Here is a 7,482-nt window from a genome sequence, read left to right as displayed (position 1 = left end):
GATCGATTACTTAGTCATTTAATTTTACAATCTTTCTTTTGTGTTCTCAATATTTCCTGGGTCAAGATTTAATTGAGAGAATAAGCATTGATTGTTCCTTTGAAAGGAAAATTATAGATCAATAGAAAGTATATATAAGCCATTTTTCTATAGTTTTTAATGGGATATAGTTTTTGAGATGAAAATCTGGGTGGTTAGGGCAACTTCTGCCTTTTTCCTCACAATCATAATTTTGAGCTTTTTGGTGCTCAAGAATTAAACTTCAGGTTTAGTATGCTTAAATTAAATAATATATTCTATACAAATCTTATCTTCTTGATTTAGAAGTTTAAGTCCTTAAGAGAGGGACATTTTGGCAATGGAATAGAATTTTGTTACCATTGCAGGGATATCCTTAAAGAATTGTTATTTCTTCAACCACTCTTGGATAAAGTAGTTAAGAATAAATTTAAAAATAAGTTCCAGAATATTTCCTAGCAGTTAATGTTAATTAGATCTTGCTCCTTCAGTAGATCAACAGTAGAATATTTTACAGGGAACTCTATATTGCTGAGCACACTGAGAGTAACTGCTGGAGGCCACACTTCATCAGAGCTCATGAGGCTGGTTAAGTACAAAATAGAAGAGGTAGAGAGATGTATGAAGCTTCCATGTGACCCTAAAAACTGTGTATGTTCTACCTATAATCCCTTTCTTTAGATTCCTATATCTGTTGCCATGCCTCTCATCATAAATAAAATCCCATAGATATTACATATATGATATATTTTTTCTTTTATTCATTGATTAAGTTTGAAAACTGATCTTGATGTTCACCTTAACTTGAAGTATAAGAACAAATATGGTTGGAAAAGGGAAGGATGCCAAGGGTGAGCCCATTGTGCTATTGGTTCTGGGCCAAATGCTTCAGGTTCATCTTAAGCCTTTTTCCCCTCCAGTGGCAATAAAACTGTTACCAGAGTGGTCTCCTTGGACATAGAGGAAATGAACCTATAACACTTCCTGAAATTAATCCATTCCCAAATTTTGTTGTATTTACTTTACCTAAATTACCAGCATTAACGATTAATCTGTTCTCAAATTCCATTTGGAATCATGTCATCAAGTTTTCTGGACTAATTTTAATTTTATTTTATGTATTTGTTTTTGAAAATATTGCAAACACTGTATATAATGAACTATTAATGTAGAAAATACTTGAGTCCTCTTTGGATTCAATCCTCTATCTCTCTGCTTGGAATGTATCTACTCCTGATCTTTGCATGGCTTTCTCCTTGTCAATCAGGTCCCTACTAAATACTATGCCTTCAGAAATGTTCCCCCGATTATGCCATCTAATGCTGTCCTCCTCATCCCTTTCTTCTACAATAGGTTCTTGTTTTCTTTTTTTTTAAGTTTTTATTTAAATTCCAGTCAGTTAACATACAGTGTAATATTAGTTTCAGGTGCACAATACACTAATTCAACACTTCCATATGACACCTGGTGCTCCTCAAGACAAATGAACTCCTTAATCCCCATCATCTATTTAACCCATCCTCCCACTCACCTCCCTTCTGGTAACCATCAGTTTGTTCTCTCTACAGTTAGGAGTCTGATTCTTAGTTTGCCTCTCTCTCTTTTTTTTTCCCAAAAATATGGAAAGCTTCATGAATTTGCATGTCATCCTTGCACAGGGGCCATGCTAATCTTCTCTGTATCATTCCAATTTTAGCGTATGTGCTGCCAAAATGAGCACAGTTCTTGTTTTCTTAATAGTGCTTACTACTACTTCATCTTGTTTCTTTGATTATGTATCAATCATGGTATTAGACTGGAACTGAGTTCCTAAGACAAAAAACAAGATATCCTAAAATGGGGTGCAAGACTATATACAGCACTAGTAATAGGAGGTTAGAAAAAATTAGTTTGTACCCTGGGAGATTATTTCAGCTCCAGTGTATAAAATAAGATTGAGAGGCCTAGAAAAGGGCTGTGTGATAGAAAGTTTGAATGTGGAGGAGGCTGATGTGTTCTGGGTCTCACCCCTTTTATTAGGTAAGGACAGTCATGTTTTTCTTATCCTCTGGCAGAGGACCCCACAGAATTCTCTTTGAGAGTTACTATGTGTCCCCTGCAGTGTGTGGGACATTGGATTTATGTCTGAGAGAATCTCAAGTGTGAGAGATAGGCTGGTTATCTATTCTCACAGTGAAGTGAAAGGAAGGAAAGGTGGTTGGCAGCCTTGGGCAATCTGTGCTCCTAGACTTTGCAGAGGAAAAGGATGCATGATAAGTACTTCCTTTAGGCCACTTGGTGTTCCCTTAAATCCCACCCAAAAGTTCTATGAGAAAAGGCAAAAGAACTTAGCAGCAAGAACCAAAAGGCCCTTGTGAATGGCCACAGGCTAAGGAAGATGCTTTGAACAACCAGATGTAAGAGAATTTAACCACATAAAGGGAAAAACAGGTCTCCCAAGAGTCCACTTGAGCAAGAGTCAATTTTACCAACCTGCCCAGCCAAGATAGAATGAACTATGTCACATGATTACTCAGACAAGGACTGCACTCACCATTCTGCTTCTCCCTTCCTAGCTCTGATCCTGGAAGGATCAGCATAAGTCAAAGTTAACAAACTGGAAGAAGAAAAAGCTATTTACAAGCCAGGGTCATGCAGACACCAGCAGTAGTACAGATGCTACTCTTCCTCCACTGTGAAGGACTTGGCCTGCAGCCTGCTGGGTTAGTAAAGAGGGGTAACCATAATATTGAATAAAATGTAGCTTTTGATTCTTACTGTATTTGACTTACTAATTATCATAAGGTTTGAAAATATACATATACATATATATATAGTCATGTCATGTTCAAACAGGTATAATTTTAGTTCTTCCTTTCTGATTTGCATGCCTTTTTTTTCTCACCTAGTTCTTCTGGCTAGGACATCCAGTACTGTATTGAATAAAAGTGGCAAGAGTGGCATCTTTGTCTTGTTCCTGAACTTAGAGGAAAGGCTTATAACTTTGCACCACTGAGTCTGATGTTAGCTGTGGGCTTGTCATAAATGGTTTTTATTACATTGAAGTACAATCCTCCTATATGTTGTTGAGAGTTTTTATCATGAAAAGAAGTTGATTTTTCCAATGCTTTTCCTATATCTATTGAAATGATCATATAATTTTTATTCTTCATTCTACTAATGTGGTATATCACATCTATTGATTTGTGTATATTGAATCAGCCTTGCATCCCAGGGATAAATCCCACTTGATCATAGTGTATGATCTTTTTAATGTAGTCTTGAATTTAGTCTGCTAGTATCTATGTTCATTAAGGATATTGGCCTACAATTTTATTTTCTTGTAGTGTCCTTGTCTGACTTCTGAATATATATTGGAAAGAAACAAAAATTAATGTCCTGAAGAGATATTTGTACTCCCATATCTATTGCAGCCTTATTCATGATGTCTGAGATACAGAAATATTCTAAATGGCCTCCCATGATTAAATGGATTAAAAAATGTGAGATACACACACACAGGAATGTTATTCAGCCATAAAAAAGAAGAAAATCCTGCCCTTTGCAACAACATGGATGAAACTGGAGGGCATTATGATAAGTTAAGTAAGCCAGACAGAGAGAGGCAAACACAGCATGGCATTACTTATATGTAGAATATTTTATAAAAATTTATAATAATAAAGCCGATTTCATAGAACCAGAGAACAGAATGGTGCTTCCCACCAGCTTGGAGGGTAGGGGGAATGGGGAGATATAGGTCAAAGGGTATAGTTTCAGTTATAAGATGAATATAGCATGATGGCTAGGGATACAGTATTGTATATGTGAAATTTGCTGTGAGTAGACCTTAAGTAGTCTCACCACACACACACAAAAGAGTTAATTATGTAAAATGATGAATGTGTTAATTATCTTTATCTTGGTAATCATTCTACAATGCATATGCATATCAAAATATCATGTTGTACACTGTAAATAAATACAATTACATTTGTCAATTATTCCTCAATACAGTTGGGGAAAAAAACCTAAAAAATTATCTATAAGGGGGATTTTATTATGTAGAAACCACCCCCAAATCATGGAAATTTACCTACATTTCATTCAAGAGTAAAAGACTATATTTAAAGGGACACAAAGAAATACAAATAGTTAATATGCTTTCCAGTTACATTCTATGAGAGTAGGACTTGTTCAACATATAGGTTATACTTACTTTCTGCTCAGCCGTATCACCAAGGAACAGGGATCTCATCTATTATTGTTCACTAAAGTATTCTTAGCACAAGATCATGTCAGGTATTAAGGAGAACTTAATAAATATTAGTGAATGAATGAATAAATGAAAGAACAAATTCAAAAAAGAGAATACAACTGGTAGACTGGGGTTAAATTATGACTCTGCCGTTATGTTACTGTGATAATTATTAAGTCTCAGTTAATTTCTTAATAGAAATTAAATAAAAGCACCTACCCCTGAGGTGATCGTAGGAATGAAATAAAACAAAATAATGTGTATAAAATGTTTAGTACAATTTCTGACCCATAATTATTATGATGATTATAATACTTTATTTTAGGAAATAAGACATCTACGTGTGTAATATTATGTTAAAACATAAAAGCAGTAAATCTCTTAGTGATTAAAAAGTGATGCCAGATTCAAGTTCTGAACATTTCAAAGTAGATAGAATTTGTAGAGTTAAGCAGAGAACAGAGGTGTTAGGAAGGAGACAAGAGAAACACCCCAGGTGTCTAGGAATGCTGTGTATGTAACCATCAGAGTTCATATTTTTAGCATCTCACACCTAATTAACTCATCAGCCTCCTAAGTGATCTTGATGTCAGCCCCTACCATTTTATTTTCTTCAAAATATTTCTTCAATAATGGTACCCCCGTAACAACAACAACAACAAAATTAACCACAAAAAAAGCAAAAACAAAACAAACCAAAGCCAATCAAAAATGCCCCACAGAAACTCTCTCTGAACAGAATGAAGTCAAAAGCCCTTATGTTGGTGTTCTAGATCCATTGTAACAGGAAGAACGTCCAACTTCAAGTCTTACTATTCTTCACCAAGAACGTTCTGAGTCGTATTTATCTCTTTACTGCCCCTCGAATATATGACAAACACTGATCACTTGAAGTGTCTGTTCATTTTGTATTCTGCCCAGGGAAAGTACTTCTCTACTCTCAGCCTGTTCAAATTGCCTCCTTCTTCAGAGTTCAGCTCAAGTCATCCCTCCAGGGTTCACACTCTCCTCCCTCTGAAAAGCCATTCCTCTAATTGGTTATAAAGCTCTTTTGTCCATTTATCACATGTATTGGGACACCCCGTTCATTGTGCTCTCATATAATCATTTCATTCTTGTAGTTTAGTTATGTAGAGCTTATTATTAATTTTTTACATACTTACTTTATATCTATTACTAAGAAGAATATAAATGCTTTGATGATAGACATAATATCTTTTACTTCTGTGCATCCTGCCCAGTAACTAATACAATATTGTACACATGATCTGTTTTATAGAATTCTGCTGTGATGTGAATGTTGTGCATCCTGGAGGCTTAGAGTAGCGCCAGTGTTAAAGCTGTCACTATGTCTTATCAAGGAAACCGATACAGCCCTCCCCTTGAAACTTTGGCTCACCTTGAGGAAAACCAGAGGAGATGTATGTTCCACAATCACCCCGGCCACAGTGAGCTGCAGCATCTTAAACCATTGACTTATCCTCAGTCAGTATTGAGAATATTTCTGGCTAGTTGAAAAGGAGTTGAGTACTATTTGGAATTTTCTTTATAATTTAACTGGCTTGCAAGAAAAGATGGGAGTTGGCTGAAAAAAATTTGTATTGGTCACCTAACCCCAAATAGGCTCTAAGACAGACAAGGGAGGATAAGGAGGGGCTCAGGTCATTTGTATTACTTAGAATGACTTCTTTAAATATTTTTGACAGAACCAGTTGAAATAAATTTGGAAATAAAGTATAATATTACCACAGAGTTGTACTGTTGGTGACAAGAGAGCTAAAAAAATAAAGAAAAAATAACTGGCTGGTAATATTTTAAAGGGTAACCAATGCTCACCAGCAGCTGCAGTAAGACATTAAGTAACAGAGCACAGTAATGTTAACTGCTCTCCTGGTAAGAGTGGTAAATGAAATAAACCCCAGCATCCAGGGTATCATTAATCTATAGTGAATAATGGCAGTGATAGTGTAAGGAGATTAAAAAGGGCATTGTAAACATTTGTGGCTGTATAATATACAAATTAAAAATGTGAGAACGCTTGCAGCTGCATAATCTACAAATTAAAAAGTGTAATAGCATGGCATTAATTACTGGCTGATCAATTTCCCCATAATTGCTGGCATGTAGATGAACAATTATAGGTCCGAAATGTTATTTGAGAAAGAGACATTGACCTTGGAACTGTAAGGAATGATACTCTGTTATAAGGTAATACAGGATCCTATCAAACTCAGTTCCAATATTTGTAGCAGCCGCCAGCTCAGCGCAGGGCTATAATCACCACACTATTTCTTTCGATTATGGTGCCAGAGGGGTTACACATTGTTTTCTCTTTTTGAACAGAAACACCCAGTGACCTTCAGCCTTCTGAAAATGGGACCATCAGGCCTCATTTCCAAGTTCAAACAGTTTTAATAAAAATGAAATAGCAGGAGATAATGTACTTTACCCTTCTAGGCCAAAAGAACAGTTTAGAAAGTTGGAAAGACAAACTTCGTTCAGATGCAAACATCCCAGCTGGGATTGTGGCTGTAGACCTAAATGTTTCCAGACCAACCATTTTCAAGTTTACCACTGATAGTTAAGTAATCAGGGACTCAAATATTTGGTTGATATTAGAAATCAGAACACTTACCTCCATCCATTTGCCCTCCTTGATAACAGATGATACAACAAAGCCACGCTCTTATTGACGATTTCCTGTTATGGTGACCAAGAAGATACGTGAATTGAGGTTCAGCAGAGCAGTTGCTATATCAGGCACGTGGCTTCAGCTGAAGCCAGCTCTGTTAGGGCCGCTTCTGACACTGAATTGCAACTTCAAATCCAGGAGTTACCAACATTCTCAATCCCCTTCATTCATTTACTACATGTGGCAATCTGGATTTTGCTCACTGTCCTTCTATTAAAACTGTCTTCATCCAGATCACAGTAATTGCCAGTTCCAGTGGGCATTTTTCACACCTAATCTCATCTGACCTTCTTCTGGAATTGGACTTCACTGACCACTCCCTTTATCTAGAAACTCCTTTTTTTTTTTTAACTTTTGTTGACCCTCTTTCATGGCTGCCTCAGTTTCTATACATTATTGGCTTTAGTGATACTAACCTTATCAACTTCATTCTTTTTCTTTCTCTCCATTCTTTCCCAGTGCAGTTCCATCTACTTCTAACATATCTGAGGCTAAATCTCTGGTCCAGACCTCTCTAGGCCTCATAGTCTACAGC

General features: G+C 36.2%; 1 non-coding gene across 1 annotated transcript; it reads right to left on the bottom strand.

Moving 5' to 3' along the window:
• Nucleotides 1–1,631: 1,631 nt before the first annotated feature.
• On the bottom strand, nt 1,632–1,738 carry LOC123853374 (U6 spliceosomal RNA). The gene has a single exon (XR_006793132.2). It is a non-coding gene; the product is annotated as a U6 spliceosomal RNA (small nuclear RNA).
• Nucleotides 1,739–7,482: the final 5,744 nt, after the last annotated feature.

The sequence above is a fragment of the Mirounga angustirostris genome, unplaced genomic scaffold, assembly GCF_029215605.1.
Source record: "Mirounga angustirostris isolate CCGP_5_RB_7025 unplaced genomic scaffold, mMirAng1.0.hap1 SCAF_14, whole genome shotgun sequence".
Lineage (NCBI taxonomy): Eukaryota > Metazoa > Chordata > Mammalia > Carnivora > Phocidae > Mirounga > Mirounga angustirostris.
This window is presented reverse-complemented; position numbering and strand designations above follow the sequence as displayed.